Source organism: Aquarana catesbeiana, linkage group LG05 (assembly GCF_042186555.1).
Source record: "Aquarana catesbeiana isolate 2022-GZ linkage group LG05, ASM4218655v1, whole genome shotgun sequence".
Taxonomy (NCBI): domain Eukaryota; kingdom Metazoa; phylum Chordata; class Amphibia; order Anura; family Ranidae; genus Aquarana; species Aquarana catesbeiana.
Genome location: NC_133328.1, coordinates 429,123,727 through 429,141,770, shown reverse-complemented (window position 1 = coordinate 429,141,770; position 18,044 = coordinate 429,123,727). Strand labels below are relative to the sequence as shown.

The 18,044-nt window shown below is 42.5% G+C and overlaps 1 protein-coding gene across 2 annotated transcripts in view; it reads left to right on the top strand.

Annotated features, from left to right (window-relative positions):
* ZNF407 (zinc finger protein 407) overlaps positions 1-18,044 on the top strand; it is an 823,527-nt gene that overhangs the window by 31,275 nt on the left and 774,208 nt on the right. For both annotated transcript variants that reach the window (XM_073631246.1, XM_073631245.1), the window contains exon 2: positions 10,478-10,572. The gene's annotated coding sequence lies outside the window, so the exon portion shown is untranslated. The remainder of the gene's footprint in view (positions 1-10,477; positions 10,573-18,044) is intronic.

Below are 18,044 nucleotides of genomic sequence, written 5' to 3'. Positions count from 1 at the left end.
AAACATGAAGGGAACACAAAGACACTGAATTTCAAAAGAGCCAACTTCCCTAAACTACAAACCTTGCTAAAAGGCATAAATTGGGATAAAATATTAGGAACAAAGAATACGGAGGAGAGATGGGTTTGCTTTAAGAGCATATTAAATAAGGGCATTAGCCAATGTATCCCATTGGGTAATAAATTTAAAAGAGCGAACAAAAATCCTGGATGGCTTAACTCCAATGTAAAAATGCATATAAAAGCAAAGGACAAGGCCTTCAAAAAATACAAGGTTGAGGGATCATCCTCAGCATTCAGACTTTATAAAGAATGCAATAAGAAATGTAAGGGTGCAATTAGGACGGCTAAGATAGAACATGCAAGACGCATAGTGGAGGAGAGCAAAAAAAATCCCAAGAAATTCTTTAAGTATGTAAACAGTAAAAAAGGGAGGACAGACCATATTGGCCCCATAAAGAATGAGGAAGGACATCTGGTTACAAAGGATGGGGAGATGGCAAAGGTATTGAATTTATTCTTCTCCTCAGTATTCACGAGTGAATCGGGGGGCTTCAGTAACCAAAACTGCAGTGTTTATCCTCATGACACAACACAGGAAGCACCTACATGGTTAACAGAGGACGGAATTAAAATTAGACTTGAGAAACTTAACAATAATAAATCACCGGGACCAGATGGCTTGCATCCGAGGGTACTTAGGGAACTCAGTCAGGTGATTGCCAGACCGTTGCTCCTAATTTTTACAGACAGTCTATTGACTGGAATGGTACCAGCTGATTGGAGAAAAGCCAATGTAGCACCAATATTTAAAAAGGGCCCAAAAAACATCCCTGGGAATTACAGACCAGTTAGCCTAACATCAATAGTATGTAAACTCTTGGAGGGGATGATAAGGGACTATATACAAGATTTTAGTAATAAGAATGATATCATTAGCAGTAATCAGCATGGATTCATGAAGAATCGTTCTTGCCAAACCAATCTATTAACCTGTGAGGAGGTGAGTTGCCATCTAGATAAAGGAAGGCCCGTAGACGTGGTGTATCTGGATTTTGCAAAAGCATTTGACACAGTTCCCCATAAACGTTTACTGTACAAAATAAGGTGCGTTGGCATGGACCATAGGGTGAGTACATGGATTGAAAACTGGCTACAAGGGCGTGTTCAGAGGGTGGTGATAAATGGGGAGTACTCAGAATGGTCAGGGGTGGGTAGTGGGGTTCCCCAGGGTTCTGTGCTGGGACCAATCCTATTTAATTTGTTCATAAACGATCTGGAGGATGGGATAAACAGTTCAATCTCTGTATTTGCAGACGATACTAAGCTAAGCAGGGCAATAACTTCTCCGCAGGATGTGGAAATCTTGCAAAAAGACCTGAACAAATTAATGGGGTGGGCGACTACATGGCAAATGAGGTTCAATGTAGAAAAATGTAAAATAATGCATTTGGGTGGCAAAAATATGAATGCAATCTATACACTGGGGGGGAGAACCTCTGGGGGAATCTAGGATGGAAAAGGACCTGGGGGTCCTAGTAGATGATAGGCTCAGCAATGGCATGCAATGCCAAGCTGCTGCTAATAAAGCAAACAGAATATTGGCATGCATTAAAAGGGGGATCAACTCCAGAGATAAAACGATAATTCTCCCGCTCTGCAAGACTCTGGTCCGGCCGCACCTGGAGTATGCTGTCCAGTTCTGGGCACCAATCCTCAGGAGGGATGTACTGGAAATGGAGCGAGTACAAAGAAGGGCAACAAAGCTAATAAAGGGTCTGGAGGATCTTAGTTATGAGGAACGGTTGCGAGCTCTGAACTTATTCTCTCTGGAGAACAGACGCTTGAGAGGGGATATGATTTCAATTTACAAATACTGTACTGGTGACCCCACAATAGGGATAAAACTTTTTCGCAGAAGAGAGTTTAATAAGACTCGTGGCCACTCATTACAATTAGAAGAAAAGAGGTTTAACCTTAAACTACGTAGAGGGTTCTTTACTGTAAGAGCGGCAAGGATGTGGAATTCCCTTCCACAGGCAGTGGTCTCAGCGGGGAGCATTGATAGCTTCAAGAAACTATTAGATAATCACCTGAATGACCGCAACATACAGGGATATGTAATGAAATACTGACACATAATCACACACATAGGTTGGACTTGATGGACTTGTGTCTTTTTTCAACCTCACCTACTATGTAACTATGTTTCATGTTTTCTAGTTCATTACAAATGAAATCTTGCATACAAGTTACTTTACAACTTCAAGCCAGCAGGTGGACCTTCTTTTTACATTTACAAGGCTAATCCTAATGTCTTTGGTGATAAAGGCCTGACAAAAAAATTCACTGTAACTTCATTTAGGCACAAGAGCATCCATTTTTGTATTACAGTTTTGCAATATCCATTTTGGATATAGACTAAACCATGAGAATGAATGCTCCTAAACCCCCCTCATAAATTTAGTTTTGCAACTTTTAGAGAATAGCTGCTGAGTACGTCACACTCATAAAGTGCGTCTAGCCGCAATTACCACAAAACCTTTACTGTAAAGTTCTGCAAAACCATTGCAGTCTGTTCATCCTGCATCTAAATTTGTAAAATAAAAAAATGCCCATTTTCTGGGCTAATGAGCAAAGGGGTGTGAAAAATAGCATTGTGGGGGAGATTGGTATATACAACCACAAAAAATTAAAATGCATTCAACCAGGAGCATTATATATTGTTTAGGGGTTCTAAGTAATTTTCTAGCAAAAAAAAATTATTTTAACTTGAAACCAACAAATGGCAGAAAAAGGTTAAGTGTTTAAGTAAGTGGTTAAACTTTTTTTCACTTACACAGTCTCTTCCATTGACTAATTGTTACAATGTTTATACTTAAGTTCAACTTCTAAAGAATGTTTTGATTATTGGCAGTTTTTCTCTTCCTTTCTTTTGATGGTTGTGGCTTCAGAAGAGCAGAGAGAATTCTTTGCATAGAAAGAATTGTGAAACACTTTAGTCAAGATCGCGATAACGATTCTTGACGATTGATTGTTTGACGATGGATTGTGCAGCGCTACCGTAAAGCATTGCAGATCGCTGGTGCCATGCAGGTCTCCAGCAGATCTACCTGGCACAGTGACGCGGTCAGGTGGGGGGAGCCCCGCTCGGCCACAATTTAAAAAAAAATTGTTACAGCTAGCGGGAGGAAGAAGAACCCCGCTAGCTGTCACAGCGGGGGGCTGGCCTGTTCGTTACACGTTACTTCCTGAATATGGACGTAACATGTTACGAAAGGTGAACTTATCCTTTTAAATGTTCATCGTTTGGATAAACATTCCAACACTGAGCCCATCCCTAGCAGAAGAACTCATCCGTGTGCGGTTTTCCATACACTTTTTCTACTTTTTCACAGGATGGGTGGTGGGAGGGGAGCTGTAAGTGAACGTAAAACTGTGGCAGATCCTTTTTCAGATAACGTGCAAAGCAGACCTGATGGTGAACTGGTCTCTGTTTTCCACATCAAGTTACGCCCATTGTCAGTTCAGTGTAACCGTGTCATTGGTTGCTAGGATGCTGGATGCCTTTGTCCTAGCAACCAATAAAGCAAATGTAAAACACATTTAAAGTGGTTGTAAAGACATGAGGTTTTTTACCTTCATGCATTCTGTAGTGCCTGGATCAGGCTTTGGTGTAGGGAATGTTCCCAAATGTGCTTGCTTTCATTAAATCAGCAGCTCAAAGATCTTTTATAAAGGCACCTTTGCTATTTTACATACACTCATTAATAGTGATGCATGGTAGTAGAAGAAGACTTTAATTCTGTGGATTCACAGGCGAAGTCTCATTTGTCTCCTTTGATAGGAGAATTTATTCTTTTTGTCTCAAGGTTTGCCTTTACCTTCGTGGACCACCTTGATTTGTACTGAATGTATTTTCGTCCTTAAAGTATTTAATCAAAGCCTGCTGTCATTTGTATGCAGGTAATGCCTAACTCCACTCATCATCTTCTTCTTTCACTTCAGTTGTTCACAAATTTATCTCAGACAGTCGTTTTTCCATCTCTCTTGGATGCATTCCAACTGCTTAAGGCTTAATATTGTAAAATCTGAAATATTTCACTCTAATCTCCCTGTTTCATCAATTGCCATGTTCCAAACCTGCTGTCAGTGCTGTTACATCTGTCAGTGCTTCTCTTTCCTTTTGTGTTTCCTAAATGGTTGAATCCTTTTAATTTCTTGTTATGTAAGTAGAAGCACTGCAAATACAAGTGGAAATACTCTAAACTACATACTGGCTTTTTGTGACTTTTTTTTCAGCTTCTTCTTGTGTTTGTGAACAATAAAAAGGACAAACGGACCTCTTTACCTGTTACTATAACCAGTGGGTGGGCAGATTACTTTAAGTAGGTATTAAACCCAAAACCAAAAATGTAATATATTGCAGCTTACTAATTATTAGATGTGGTGGCTGCAAGCTTTTAGGCTTTTGTCCCTTTGTTTTCACCTGGTGATCTGGCCATTACCACACCTCCTGTATTATAGTTCCTACCAGTGGCGGCGTTTTTTTTTTTTTTTTTGGGGGGGGGGGGGGGCAGGCAGTGGCAAACAACCACACCACCACCCCTCCACTCACTGTCTTATCCCATCTAGGTGGCGAGTATCGGCCAGCGGGCATTGGCAGCAGGATCGGGCATCTCCTCCATCTTCTCCATTCCTCCATCTCGGCAGCCGTGCGTCTCTTCCCCTCCTCCTAGGCGTCCAATAGAATCGCCTGTCTTTTCAGCCAATCAGGTGCTGTGTCTCAAAATCCGCTTCCTGATTGGCCGGGAGGAGGATCAGTGTTACAACAGCAAATATTCATTCGCTGTTGTAACACACCTGGATGGGCTCCGTTCACATTCTCTGCGCCCCCGAGCCCACCCTATTTTGAAGCCTATTAAAGCCTCTGGCTGTAATCAGGTGCTTAAAAAAAAAAAAAAAACACCCACCCCCCCCATTGCAATCCATGCATCCGGCATCCTGAAAGGGGCTGGACGTATGGATGGGGGGGGGGTGGCGCACGTCCGCCCTTAATGGTTCCTACACTCTAGATGAAAGAGCACAGACACATCTTTGAACCAGAGCATTCTCACCTGGGGGGAGGGGAGTGTTGGATGTACTAGGAGATTTAGATACATAAACGGCAGCCCATTGACCCGATTCCACTATCCTTACATTTGTGATGAATATGGCAATCCTCCTGCTGTGCCTTTTTGTATTCTGACATCGGGGAGACAGAACTGTACAACCACCCTGCCCGTACATGGATCAAAATTCGGCTGAACTGGACAAATGTCAACCCATGTATCTAAACAAATTGAAGCCAAGCTCCTAGCTCAAACTTCAGGTACACAAGCAGTTACAGTAACCATTTTTTTTCTTCTTTTATGATAAAGGGTGTACATTAAAGCGGAGTTTTGGGTTTTTGTCATTTTGTATCCAGATGGTCACATGGACACTTGGTTACCTCAGGCATCTTTTAAGTAGAATTCTTGAAGCAATGGAGCATACTGTCTATCCCAGTCCATATACCAAACAAGTTTTATGCACAGGGGTCTGAACTTGTGGACAAAGCGGGAAATGCCTGTAAAGCTACGTCCATTAAGGCATGTCTTCTGGACCACAGTTACCACAGACGCCAATACAATAGGCTAGGAGACACTTTGCAACCAGATGTTGGTTCAAGAGAGATGGGCGTTCAATGTGGCAGACATCTCAAATATCCTGGAAATCCAGGCAGCTTATCTTATCAAGGACAAATCAGTTCTGATTCGGATAGACAATAGAGCTGCAATATCATACATACATCACCAAGTCGGAACCAACAACAGTTCCTTACTAAGGGAAGTGGAAGTCGTATTCGTTTGGGCAGAGGGGAATCTGAAGGACCTAAAGAGTAGTCCATCTTCTAGCCCACTTTAAACACGGACGCCGATCACCTATCCCAGGATTCCTGGATCCCAACAATTGGTCCCTACAACCAAAGTTATTCAGTTGGATTGTGGACCTTTCCTGAACTGCATCCTTTTGCTACAGCAAGCAGTACCAAGCAGTACCAAGCTGCGAAGGTTTATTGCATATCTACCTCACCCTTGGGCAGAAGCAATAGATTCCCTGTCAAGTCCTTGGGCATGCAATCTAATTTAGGCCTCCTCCGGCCTCCTACCTCAAATTCTCTCGAGACTTGCAATATCAACAGTAAAACAATGATAACAGTCCTGCCATATTTCCAGCGAGATTTCCATGATTCCCTAGGGCAATATTGGGCAGCACAGTTGCGTAGTGGTTAGCACTCTCACCTCGCAGCAATAGGGTCGCTGGTTCGAATTCCCAACCACGACACTACCTGTCTGGAGTTTGCATGTTCTCCCTGTGCCTGCGTGGGTTTCCTCCGGGTACTCTGGTTTCCTCCCACACTCCAAAGACATGCTGGTAGGTTTATTGGCTTCTGTCCAAAAATTGGCCCTGGTGTATGAGTATGGGTGTGAGTTGGGCACCTTGGATTGCAGACCCCTTGGGGGTGGGGACCGGTGTATGTGTGTGTGTGTGTGGAGCACTGCATAGATTGATGGCGCTACATGGGTACCTTAAATATATATAAAAAATAAATAAATAATAATATAGTGGATAGGCATCTTGATGGGACGCAATGTGCGGGGATGCGGACAATTGTGGGTGCTCACTCAGGTTGAACTGGATGGACTTGTGTCTTTATTCAACCTTACTGTGTAACTATGTAACTAATATTTCTTAGTGTCCATCCTCCGGTAAATATTCCTCTGATACCCTTTCTTCTGACTCGAGGCATTACACCCATCAGAATCCTTACAGATTGAACCTTCACATTAGAATGTTAAAACAGAGTCTTTAATCATTAGGATGTTCCTCCAGAGTTGTTTCAACTCTGCTCAAAGCACAGGAGCCTTCAATGAACAATACGTGTGACAAGGTTTGGAATAAGTTTAGATCTTTGCGAACTGCAAAACTTCAATCCTGATGTACCCTCTTCCTCCCAGCTCTTTGACTTCCTGAAAACAGACCTTGATTTAGGATTAGGATTAAGCTATTTAAAGGTACAGCTGGTGGCAATCTCTGCTGTGACAAGAGACGGGCCCGAAGATCCTTTTAATAATCAAATTCTTCAAGAATCTCTCACTCTGGAGACCTTATCCTAAACAGCCTTTTGCCCCATCTGATTCAGCGTCCTTGTGGAATGTCACTTAGAAACTATTTTTCTTTGTTGCGATGGCATCTGGCTGGGGAGTATCAGAGCTTCAGGCTCTGGGATCAGAAGACAATAATATTATTTTTTGTACTTGGGTAGAACTTTAGAATGGTACATGGATTCATCCCTAAGTTCTCCTCTTCCTCTACTATCTCCTATCTCCTTGGACCCTGCCTTTTTTTCACATCCAATTTTGACCTTCATGAAGGCTATATTACTTCGGTACTAAAGCACTATCTTCAAGTCACAACTCCCTTCAAATGTTCTATTTGTAATACTCCATAAAAAAAAAAAAAGATACAGGGGCAAAGAAGCATCATCTGGGGTCCTCCGGCCATTCAGGAACTGCAGTATCCAATCATGCCAAGTCATGTCTGTGAATATCAGAGCTTTACAATACCTCATAGGACATGTGGTTTTGCGGCAGCTGGGGAGCTGTATTTTGCAGATCCCGCTCTAGTACAATAGTTTCATGGATAATCAAGTTGGTAAGAAGATGTACAGGGATAGGGGACTGGAACCCCCTCTTCAAGTTGGGCTGTATGCCACCCTGTGGTAGCAACGGGTAGCATCATGGTCATCCCAACATGCGTTTACGAGACGTTACAGAGTAGACCTGGCAGCTTTCTCATCTTTAGAAACTGGCAGACAGGCTATCAGGCTGACATTTGCCTATTTTAAAAAAAAATATTTTTCAAATAAATCTTTTACTATGCATCATCCCACCCATTTCAGCTAGTTGTTTGTCACAGGTCTGCTGCCATGGAAGCACCAGGAAAACAGAAAATTGTTTCATACTTACCGTAATTTTCTTTTCCTGGTGCCTATCCATGGCAGCATACAATCCCACCCTCGGTATGTTATATTGCATAGAATGCTGGGAGTGCACTAATCCTTTTCTTTTGTAATATTCGCTGGTCCTGAGGGAGGAGCCAAGACATAGCTTGTCACAGGTATGCTGCCATGGATAGGCACCAGGAAAAGAAAATTACGGTAAGTATGAAACAATTTTCTGTTTTTTGCAAGGATACCTACCATGGCAGAACACCTATTTCTAATATGACTGATGTTCTTAAAAGGGAAATTTATAATTGTTTTCAGCCACTTAAATAAATTTTAGTCTCAACTGACCAACTTAAACACACCTTAAAGATTCTGAGGTCACATGGAAAAAAGTGTTATGGTCAGATGAGACTAAAATTGAATTATTTGACCTCAAAAATCCAATACAGCTCACCATCCAAATAACATCATTCCTATAGTAAAGCATGGAGATGGTAATATCCTGTTATGGGGGAGTTTCTCTGCAGCAGGGACGGGAACACTTGTCAGGATTTAAGGAAAAATGTATGGGGCAAAAAAAACATCAAATTCTTGAGGGAAATCTGCTGCCCTCTGTCAGAAAGTTGTCAATGGGGAAGCAGGTTTACCTTCCAACATGGCAATGACCCAAATGACACAGCAAAAATGACCACACAGTGGTTGAAGGAGAAAAAGGCGAATGTCCTTGCAAGGCCTAGTCAGAGCCAAGACCTAAACCCCATTGAAAATCTGTGGAATGACTTGAAGACTGTCGTCCACAACTGCTAACCATGAAATTTAACTGAACTTGAGCAGTTCTGCAAAGAAGAGTAAGCAAATATTGCAAAGTTAGTAGAGACATATCAGACTAAACAGACAGGCTGTAATTTATAGCAAAATGTGGTTCAACAAAATACTGACATAAGGGGGTGACCTTTTTCCAACATTTCTGTTTTTCAATTTAAAAAAAAAAATTTTCTGACATGTTGGTGTTATAATCTTTTTTTAAGTTGCACTAATAAATACAGCTGTATAAAACAAAAACTGTGTCTTTTTTTCATCTCAGGCTGCAAAGCAAAACAATATGATTATTTTAAAGGGGAGGTGAATACTTTTCTATAGTGTGTGTGTGTGTGTATCATACATATATACATACAGTCTCTCTTAAGCTTCCAGAATATCTGTGGTAATGAATAAATGCCTTCTTCCGTAATCTAATAACACCCACACCAAACCAATTACAATTTGTGCTTCTATCAATAGAAAACTTGTGCCACCTCTGTATCCCCTCCAGATAGCGGTAATAGAGCATAAATATATTAGTCCAACAGTATATCACCAATTCCAAGGTCATCCAACGTATCCTGCCCACTAGGGGCTCTCCTAATGTGTCTCCCAATAGTTCCAATGGTGTATAGGGTAAGGCTTCTTTAAGACTCACACCTATTCATGCAGCCAAATTTGCCTTGCTCATGTTAGGGAAAGATAAAAAAAAAAAAAAAAGCAGCCTCACAAAGTGTAGTAATATACTGGTAACCACTTTATTTAAAAAGAGTAACACTCACAATATAAAAACTTAAAATACTCGGGGACTGCTCGGATGCACTCGGGAACCAAGTATTTCCGAGAGTTTTCGAGTATTTGAGTGTTTCCAAATGGCTCCGAGTGTCACCGGCGCCCCCTCACCTCTGGTCAAATGTGGTACTGCACACCACAGAGGCTTGAATCCTGCTCGTTTTGCGAGACAACACTCGCAAACCGAGTCAGGATTTAAAAAAAATAATAGCTCATATTGTGAAATGCTCGTTAACTGCGTTACTCGCAATCCAAGGTTCCACTGTACTTCATTAGAGGTAAGCGACGTGACTAAAGCTGTAGGGATTTCACATACAGGAAATATGTTCGATGTACAGGCATGAGTTAATGCCAGTGCAAAAAAATGAATACGGCTATTCACTTACAGCAAGCTGTACATGCAAAGAACAGCTCCCCGGGAGTGGAAAAGCGATGGGAAATTTACCCTAGGCATAACAAATCTCTGTAACCATTCAAATACATGAATCATTAGACATTTGTCATCCGTATATGTACTTTTATTGGAAGCTGTACCCTCCATTTTAGTTTTGTGACAACTGTAAATGGTTTGATCACCACGACATAGAGAGGGTGAATCCCTTCAGCAGACACACAGACAGCTATGCAATTTGACAGGGGTTCTTATCCTTCCACGCTCCTCCCAAAACTACTTCTTTTATTTCTTTCTTTATTTTTTTATTTTTTGCCACTGCCCTAACTTTGAAATATAAGCAGCAATTCCAGGCAACAGGTAAAAATGATCATTGTGCTATTAAAGCTATCAAGTAAAGGCTGAAACTATGGTATGACTTAATAAGCTTACTTAATTTGAATTTTCTGTAATCCACTGCAGGCTGATTTAACAAGAGCAGTTGGAAAGCATACCACGTGGACTTTCAGAGATCCTCTGTATAAACTCCCGTCTTTCACTTACTGCTGCATTCTAAGGTAGGTTTGAACCTATTTCATAAATCTGGGAAACGCTTTTTATTCCCCACCCCCAAGCTATCGGATGTGAGAGGGAGGAACCAGCAGTGGGATTTTAACATCACAAGCCGGCATATTTCAGGATCCCCAGGAAGGGTGTCGGTTGCATTGATACCCTACAATTTAGGCCTTTATAAGACTTAAAGTGGTTGTAAACCTTTACATAAACCCAGAGAAGTGACTAGCCTCAGGTGATACAGAGATGAAACAAATCCTCCTACTTAAGTTATACCTGTTTATCTGCAGCCCTCTCTACTCTACAGCTGTTCAATGTGGAGAATTTATTAAGGTTGTCTGACCTTTCAGAAAGCAGGGGGGCAAGGAGCTGCAGTTACACTCTGCAGATCTCAGTGAGGTGAGCTCAGAGAGCTGATTGGAAGTAAGGTACACAACGCTATGCTCACAGGAAGAGAACTGAGGCTGTGTGCTGGAGCCCCCTACCTTGTCACCTTTTTATCTCTTGGTGTCAGGAAAACCTGTCAGAAGTGACTCGTGCAGATAATGGAGAAACTAGACAGCAAAGAGAAAAATTACACTTAGGGCTCCGGATTGAGACAAGTACACACTATAGGGGAGTATACTTTGCTCATATTTCATGTCAGAGGTTTGCAACCACTGTAACATTACCTCTGGAAGATTTATCCCCCTTTATGAACAAGCCAATTATTGCTATACAGCACTGCTTTACTTTAACTGAAAATTGCGTGGTCATACAACGCTGTCCATAAATGAAATTTGTGCCCCCCCCCAAATACAGCTTTCTTATCGTACATCACGGGACACAGAGCCATAGTAGTTACTATGTGGGTTATAGGCCACCTGCAGGTGACGGACACTGGCATGCACTAAGAGAAAAATTGCACTCCCTATATAACCCCTCCCACTACTGGCAGTACCTCAGTTTTTTTTCGCCAGTATCTAAGGTATACTCAAAGTTATTCCTGATCAGCAGGCCCAGGATTTGGCCGGTATATCAGAAGCATTGTGTTTCACAGTAGACGCTATGAAAGATTCTATTCTACAGGCCTCATGGCTCATGCTAGGGCTAGTACATGTGTGTAGAATCCTATGGTTGAAAAATTTATCAGCCGAAGCGCCATGCAAAAAGCTCTTGGCCAGTTTCCCTTTTCATGGTGAACGGTTGTTCGGAAACGATCTGGATAAGTATATCCAAAGAATTTCTAATGGGAAAATTTCCCTTTTACCGGTTAAGAAGTTTAAGCATTTTTCTTTTAAACGTACTTCTTCTCCAGTGCTAGGGGCAGCAGCCTCCAGCCAGTCATGACGGCCTCCACTGTCAGATTCAAGAGGTAAACCTCAGGGTCAGTCCCAGAGCCAATAGAGCACCGGGGGAGGAAACCCACAAAACAAAATACTTAAGCCTGCTTATGAAGGGACGCCCCCGCTCGCTCGAGTTGGGGGAAGGCTTCTACAGTTTTCAAGGGTCTGGTAGGAACAATGTCAAGACAGATGGGTGGCTTCCTCAATTCCTCTAGCTTACAAACTAGAGTTCCGAGAGTTCCCGTCTCCTCGTTTTCTCAGATCAAACGTTCCCAGAGATCCAATGAAAAAGAAGTCTCTCTTTCTAGCTCTGGATCATCTCTTATCTCAAGGAGTGATATCGGAGGTCCCCTTGGAAGAGCGAGGTTTGGGCTTTTATTCAAACCTCTTCACGGTTCCAACACCAAACAGGGCAGTCAGACCCATTTTAGATCTCAAACATCTAAACCGGCTTTTAAATATCTGTTCCTTTCGCATGGAGTCAATCCGATCAGTAGTCTCCATCCTACAAGGGGGAGAACTTCTGGCGTCAATCGACATCAAGGTTGCTTATCTCCCATGTGCCGATTTTTCCCGCTCATCAGAAATTTCTACGCTTCGAGGTAGAAAATCTTCATTTTCAGTTTGTAGCTCTACCTTTCGGTCTGGCTACTGCACCTCGAGTTTTTACAAAGGTCCTGGCTTCTCCTTTAGCCAGGTTAAGGGCCAAAGGTATAACTATACTAGCCTACTTACATGATCTACTCTTGATAGATCAATCGGTAGCCCGCTTAAACCAAACTTTGGTCAGCTAGCAGTCAGAAAAATCCTCCTTAAAATCATCAAGGAAATTGCAGTACTTGGGGCTGATCATAGATACAGCTCAGAAGAGGGTGTTTCTGCCCCAGGAAAGGATCAGTTCCATAAATGAACTGATTCAATTGGTCAAAACAAAGAAGAATCCTTCTATTCGATTTTGCATGAAATTGTTGGGAAAGATGGTGGCTTCTTTCGAGGCCGTTCCTTATGCGCAGTTTCATTCGAGACTGCTACAAAACAGTATCCTGTCTACTTGGAACAAGAAGGACCAAGCTCTGGACTTTCCAATGCATTTATCCCCCAATGTGCGTCAGAGCCTCAATTGGTGGTTGATATCCAAGAATCTTCAAAAAGGGAAATCCTTTCTGCCAGTCACCTGGAAGGTGGTAACAACAGATGCCAGCCTTCTGGGCTGGGGAGCAGTCCTGGAAGAAGCATCTGTCCAGGGGAAATGGTCCAACTCAGAAAGGACCTTGCCCATCAATATTCTAGAGATTCGGGCAGTACGCCTGGCCCTGGAGGCCTGGACGCTCAAACTATGGAATTATCCTGTCAGGATTTAATCCGACAATGCCACAGCAGTGGCCTAAATCAGTCACCAAGGGGGCACGAGTAGTCGTGCGGCCCAGAGAGGTGGATCATATTCTTTCTTGGGCAGAAAGCAACATTCCTTGCCTATCAGCAATTTTCATTGCAGGGGGTAACGCAGATTAATCCCCCAGTTAGCTCTCCCCTGATCCCTTGGGACTTAAATTTAGTCCTATCGGCTTTAGAAAAACAGCCTTTTGAGCCAATTCGAGATATTCCCTTGGTCCTCTTGACAAAAAAAATAGTTTTCTTGGTTGCCATATCTTCTGCAAGAAGAGTATCAGAGTTGGCTGCTTTTTTCTTGTAAAGAGCCATATTTGATTATTGATAAGGATAAGGTTGTATTGCGACCTCATCCTAATTTCCTACCGAAGGTAGTATCAGGTTTTCATTTAAACCAGGATATTGTTCTGCCTTCATTTTTTCCAGAACCTCGTTCTGTGGAAGAAAAGTCACTACATTCTCTTGATGTGGTGAGGGCGGTCAAGGTCTATTATTTGAAAGTGACCACCAGATTCGTAAAACAGATGTTTTGTTTGTGTTGCCAGAAGGTCCTAAGATAGGACAGGCAGCATCGCAGTCTACTATTTCTAAATTGATTCGTCCAGTGATTGTTCAAGCTTACGGTTTAAAGAGGAAAATTCCTCCTTTTCATATTAAAGCGTACTCCACCAGGGCCGTTAGTGCTTCTTGGGCAGTGCATCACCAAGCCTCCATGGCTCAGATCTGCAAGGCCGCAACTTGGTCTTCAGTCCATACATTTACCAGATTCTATCAAGTAGATGTAAAAGGTCATGAGGATATCGCCTTTGAGCGCAGTGCACTGTAGGCTGCAGTATAAGTCCTCTAGTCTCTTGGTGCCCTACTTTTGTTGTGTCTCCCTCCCTTCAGTTACCATTGCTATGGGACATCCCACATAGTAACTACTATGGTTCTGTGTCCCGTGATGTACGATAAGAAAATAGGATTTTTACAGCTTACCTGTAAAATCCTTTTCTTTGAGGTACATCACGGGACAGAGAGGTCCCTCCCTTCTTTGGTATACACGTGTATTGCTTGGCTACAAAACTGAGGTACTCCCAGTAGTGGGAGGGGTTATATAGGGAGTGCACTTTTTGTCTTGGGGCGTGCCAGTGTCCGTCACCTAAAGGGGGCCTATAACCCACAAAGTCACTACTATGACTCTGTGTCCTGTGATGTACCTCAAAGAAAAAGGATTTTACAGGTAAGCTGTTATAAAAATCCTATTTTCTTTTTGTAGTATTTGATCACCACTGTTTTTTTTTATTTTTTGCGCCATATACAAAAAAAGACAGACAACTTTGTAAAAAAAACAAAACAGTTTTTTACTTTCTACTATAAAACAAACAACATATCCACTATATAAAAAAAAAAAAAAAAAATCTAATTTCTTCATAAATTTAGGCCAATATGTACTCTGCTACATATGTTTGGTAAAACTAATACCAATAAGCGCATATTGATTGGTTTGCGCAAAAGTTGACGCGTCTACAAACTGTGGTATACATACACTGGAATTTTGTAACTTTTTTTGTATACTATTAATGGCAGTGATCAGCAACTTATAGTGGGACTGCGATAGTATGGCGGACGGTGTGATGCTAACTGACACTTTGTGGGAACCTGTGACACTAATACAGTGATCAGTGCTAAAAATGTGCACTGTCACTGTACTGACACTGGCTGGGAAGGGGTTAAGGGCGATCAAACGGTTAAATGTGTGCATAACCAGTATTTTTGTGCAAACCTGCTATAGGGCGGTCGTTGAGTGGTTAAAAGAAAACCATGTTGGAAAAATATGGTGGCTGCCATTGCTGGTCTCTTTCTGAGAATGCTAGCTACTTCATGTCTTTTGAAGGTTCTCAATAGCTAGTAGTAGTTAGTCACAATAAACTGGAATAGTCAGAAGTTGAAAATGTATTTTTTGCTTATCCAAGCCACTTTTTTAGTTCTATTGAGTGCCAGTAACACACCACAACATTTATATATACACAGGTAGCACAGTCATCTTAATCCAATCACCATGGAGTGTATCAAGGCAGATGATGATTGTCAAAGAACAGGTTGCGAGGTGTGGAAGCGGTACCACCTTTGTTCTAGCATCAGGAAGTCTGCATGGGTGTGATTGCTGATTTTTATGGCTGATGGTGGAAGGAATTGTCAAAACGCTAGGCAAGAAGAGAATTTAAAATGGCATTATATGTAAAACATACTTTAGTATTATTATTATTCAGAATGTATATAGCGCCAACAGTTTGCGCAGCGCTTTACAACATGAAGGCAGGCAGTACAGTTACAATACAATTAAATACAGGAGGAATCGGAGGGCCCTGCTCATTAGCGCTTACTATCTAAAGGGGAGGGGCAAGTTATACGAAAGGTAATAGCTGTGGGGGATGAGCTGATGGAGAAAACAAAAGTACAGTTGTTGGGTAGGGGTAGGGTAGGCTTCTCTGAAGAAGAGGGTTTTCATGGATCGTCTAAAAACAGAGTAGGAGATAGTTGGACAGATTGGGGTAGTGAGATCCATAGGATTAGAGAGGCTCGGGAGCATGGGAGGAGGTGGTGAGGAAGCTAGAGAGCTGGAGGTCTTGGGAGAAACAAAGAAGTATTTGGTTGGTATTTTAAGATTAGGTTAGTGATGTAGCTGGGGCTGAGTTGTGGCTGGCCTTGTAAGTATTTAGAATTTAATTCTTTGGGTGTGCAGAAGCCAGTGGAGGTATTGACAGAGAGGAGTAGCAGACACTGAACGGTTGGTAAGGTGAAAGAGCCTGGCAGCAGCATTCTTGATAAACTGAAGGGGGGATAACCTATGAAAGGTAAGTCAATGAGAAGCGAGTTGCAGTAGTCGAGACGAGAGATGACCAGGGAGTGAACTAGGAGCTTTGTGGTGTCATTGGTTAAGAAGGGGCATATTTTGGAGGTTAGGGCGGCAAGATTTGGACAGTGATTGGACATGGGGGCGAAAGGATTCAGAGGCCAGGATTACACCTCGAACCTTGGCATGGGGGGGACGGGTTGATAGTTGTTCCATCGATCCTGAGAAAGAAATCGGGGGAAGAGGCACGCGGGGGAGGAAAGTATATCCGCTCGGTTTTGGATAGATTGAGCTTGAGGAAGTGGTGTGAAATCCATCTGATATGTCTGTCAGTGAATTAGTGATACGTGAGGAAACTGAAGGAGTGAGTTGAGGGGTAGAAAGATAAATATGGGTGTCATCAGCATAGAGATGGTATTGGAAGCCATGGGAGGCTATCAACTGATCCAGGTAACAGGTGTAGATTGAGAGTAGGAGAGGTCCAAGAACAGAACCCTGGGGGACCCTGACAGAGAAATAAAGAGGAGGGGAAGTAGAATTGTAAGTAACACTAAAGGTGCAGTTGGATACGTAGGATGAGAACCAGCAAAGAGTACAGTCACCGAGAGCAATGACATACATGATGTCAATGGCCCTTACGCCCATTTAGGGATGGTTGTTTCAGTTTTACATAGATGGCCTCTTTAATACCGGTAATCCTATCTGTCCAAAATTTGACCTTCAAAACAATGTCCCTTTTCTTTGAGGTGTAGGTAAACAGCTGTGTCCTGAACTGTAAAATTTGTCCTCGTGTTTTGTCCATTCATTTGTAAAGTTGCTTGCACAACACTTGATACACAGTGTAAAACAAACTAAAAACAAAATATGCAGCACTACTTCTATTGAATAAGTATGTTATATTAAAAATAAACTTGATGTCCAGAAGTTTTCCACTCAGTGCATATACAGTATATAACAAATGTTTGCATTATACAGTGAATCAAAATTCACAAAACACAAATTAAAATCCCATGAAGTGAATGTTAATAATGTAAACCTGTATTTTCTTTATATATGTTATAGACACTGAGTGAAACCCTTCTGAATACAGAAGGGACAGGAGGGCCCTGCTTGTAGGGCTTACATTCTAAAGGGAGGGGGTGGTGGTACAAAAGGTAATAAATGCGGGGAATAATTTGATGAGGGTGGCTCGGGGACAGTTGTTAGGTGGGTGTGGGGTAGGCTTCCCTATATAAGTGAGTTTTCAGGGATCTCCTAAAGGTGGACAGGTTAGGGGCTGATCGGACATACCGGGGCAGGGGGTTCCAGAGGATGGGAGAGGCTCTGGAGAAGTCCTGAAGGCGAGCATGGGAGGAGGAACAAGGAAGCTAGAGAGCAGGAGGTCCTGGGAGGAGTGGAGGGGACTATTTGGGCGATATCTGCAGATGAGGTTGGTGATGTAGCTGGGGGCGATGGTGTGGATGGCCTTGTATGTTGTGGTTAGCATTTTGAATACGGTGGGGTAGGGGAAGCTAGTGAAGGGATTGGTATAGAGGGGCAGCAGTCACGGATCGGTTAGTGAGGTGTATTGGTCTAGCAGCAGCATTCATAATAGACTGAAGGGGGGGTAGCCTGTGTAAGGATAGGTTTAAGGAGAGCGTTGCAGTAGACAAGGTGGGAAATAATCAAGGAGTGAATAAGTTGCTTTGTGGTGTCATTAGTCAGGAAGGGTCGAATTCTGGAGATGTTGCGGAGGTTAAGCTGGCAGCATTTAGCCAGTGATTGGATGTGGGGGCTGAAGGAGAGGTCAGAGTCGAGGATTACACCCAGCACCCTGGCATGTGTGGAGGGACCAATGGTTGTGCTGTTGATCTTAATGGTAAAGTCGTGGTGGGGGGGGGGGGGCGGGCCGGGAAGGAGGAAATATAACAAGCTCAGTTTTAGAAAG